The sequence below is a fragment of the Amblyomma mixtum genome, chromosome 3 (genome assembly GCF_055824585.1).
Source record: "Amblyomma mixtum isolate Tamu chromosome 3, ASM5582458v1, whole genome shotgun sequence".
NCBI classification, from domain to species: Eukaryota; Metazoa; Arthropoda; class Arachnida; order Ixodida; family Ixodidae; genus Amblyomma; species Amblyomma mixtum.
This window is the reverse complement of record NC_143014.1, coordinates 388,328,412-388,330,719: the sequence shown is the minus strand read 5'-3', so window position 1 is coordinate 388,330,719 and position 2,308 is coordinate 388,328,412. Positions and strand designations below refer to the sequence as shown.

General features: G+C 49.7%; 1 pseudogene; it reads right to left on the bottom strand.

Moving 5' to 3' along the window:
* Positions 1 to 897: 897 nt before the first annotated feature.
* On the bottom strand, positions 898 to 1,941 carry LOC149357125 (uncharacterized; annotated as a pseudogene).
* Between the last annotated feature and the right edge of the window lie 367 nt (positions 1,942 to 2,308).

Here is a 2,308-nt window from a genome sequence, read left to right as displayed (position 1 = left end):
GAGTCAACGTTCTTTCTGTATAAATATTTAAATACCTTAGCTGCCCATCTGTTATCGTCCAATTTCCTCAGGCGTTCTTCATATAGTATTTTACTCTTAGCTTCCCGTGCCTCGAACGATGCCCAGCCCATATCCCCTTGTACTGCCTCGTTTGTGGTTTTGCCGTGGGCACCTAGTGCTAATCTTCCAACAGCTCTCTGATTTACGTCTAACCTCGACTGAACTTCTGCCCTTAAACACAGAACCGCATTGCCGAAAGTAAGTCCCGGCACCATTATTCCTTTCCAAATACCTCTTAGTATTTCATATTTGTTGTACCCCCATAATGCCCTATGTTTCATTATCCCGGCGTCTCTTCGTCCTTTTGCCCTAAGAGCCTGTTCATGCTTTTCCGTGTATATCTGCCCTTCGTTTAGCCATATCCCGAGGTATTTGTATTCGGCCACTTTGGGTATTTCGTGGCTTTGTATTTTAAGCACCTGATCAGTTGTATCGTTAAAAATCATCACACCTGATTAAGTTGCGCTAAACCTGAATCCTAGAGCGTCTCCTTCGTCTCCACAGCAATTAACCAAAGTTTGTAAATCTTCCTGGCTATCTGCTAACAGTACAATATCGTCCGCATACATTAAACCCGGGAGTCGCTGCTCAACTACATTTCCGCCTAATCTGCCGCTACTGCATATGCAGCGGCATATCCGCCTATACTGCATATGCAGCGCCTCTAGTGGGAAGAGCGCGGCGCGCCGTGCCAAGCGGCCGTCGTTACCCGACGAGCCGAGTTGGTAGGCCGGCTCTTGTTGTTGTTGATAAACCTTTATTTTCCATCAGAATGGAGGCCCCCTACTCCCTACCTCCGGCACGCAGGCCGAGGGGCAGGGGCCGGGACCTCCGCGACTAGGGACAGGCACGGAGCTTCTGGCTCCTCGCGGCAGCTATCGCCAGATGGACCGCTTTCTTCTGCACGACGGGGTCCGTGCTTTGCAGAAGGGTTTCCCAGGCCTCTCTACTGTCTATTTTCTCTCTGAACCCTGGAGAATACGCACATTCCCAAATCACATGGTCGAGGGTCCCCCTCTCCCCGCACTTCCTACACTTATCATCAATATCCTCATCTTTTAAGACATGCTATGCCCACACTGGGTGTATGAAATTTTTAGCCTGTAGTCTCCTCCAAGCCGTAGCCTCTGTGTTAGCGAGCTCTTTGTCCGGGGGAGGAAAGAGTCTCCTGTTTAGTTTGTAATTTTCCACTATTTCTGTGTAATTTATCAGTCTCTCGTCCAGTTCCTTGTTATCGGGCGGTCCTGCCGCGGCTCGGAAGTAGAGATCTCGAGCCAGGGCGTTTGCCGCCTCGTTTCCTGGAACTGCCTCGTGAGCTGGTGTCCAAACGAGACAAATATTTCTATTTATTCTGCGTCCCTCTAGGATTCGCAGTGCTTCCTGTGTTATTCTGCCTCGGGCATAATTTTGGAGAGCAGTCTTGCTATCGCTAATTATGTATTGTGCCTCCGTTCCTACGCAAGCGAGCGCTATTGCACCTTCTTCAGCCGACTCTGGATTTCGACTGCGTATGGTTGCGGAAGAGACAGCTGTACCCCGGCCACTAACGACCGTTGCCGCCGGTGCTCCCAGTTTCCCGGTAGCCGCATCCGTGTAGGCCACTGCTTTCTCATTCATTTCGCCGAAGCGTTTGGTGAGCGCCTCAGCTCTCTTTTCACTCCTTTCTTTGTGAAATGTAGGGTGCGTGTTTCTGGGTAAAGGATCTACCCTGATCTTTTCTCTGATGTCCCTTGGGATGTGCCGCTTTACTAGAATACCCTTTTCCGTCTGGAGTCCTACCATGCTTAGAATCGCCCTTCCTGTGTTTGATTGGCTTAATCTGTCTCGCTGCGCCTTTCTCGTGGCTTCAGCAATCTCTCTCCATGTATTGTGAATACCCATGTCTAGGAGTCTTTCAGTGGAGGTGCTTATGGGCAGGCCTAGAGCCCGTTTGTAGCATCCCCTTATAATCGTGTCTAGTTTATCTCGTTCTGAGGCGCGGATCTTCAAGTAGGGTGTAGCATAGCTTATCCGACTGATAACGTATGCTTGCACCAACTTGATCAAGCTTTTCTCTCTTAGCCCTCGTCCTTTGAGTGCTATTCTTCTAAATATCGCTATGGCTTGCGCCGCATATCCCTCGAGCTTCTTCAGGGTTTCCCCGTTGTATCCGTCGCTCTGAATATGCAGTCCTAATATTCTAATCCTATCCACCATCGGCACGGGGTTTCCTCCGACCGTGATGTTGAAGTTGTTACTCTGTTTGAGT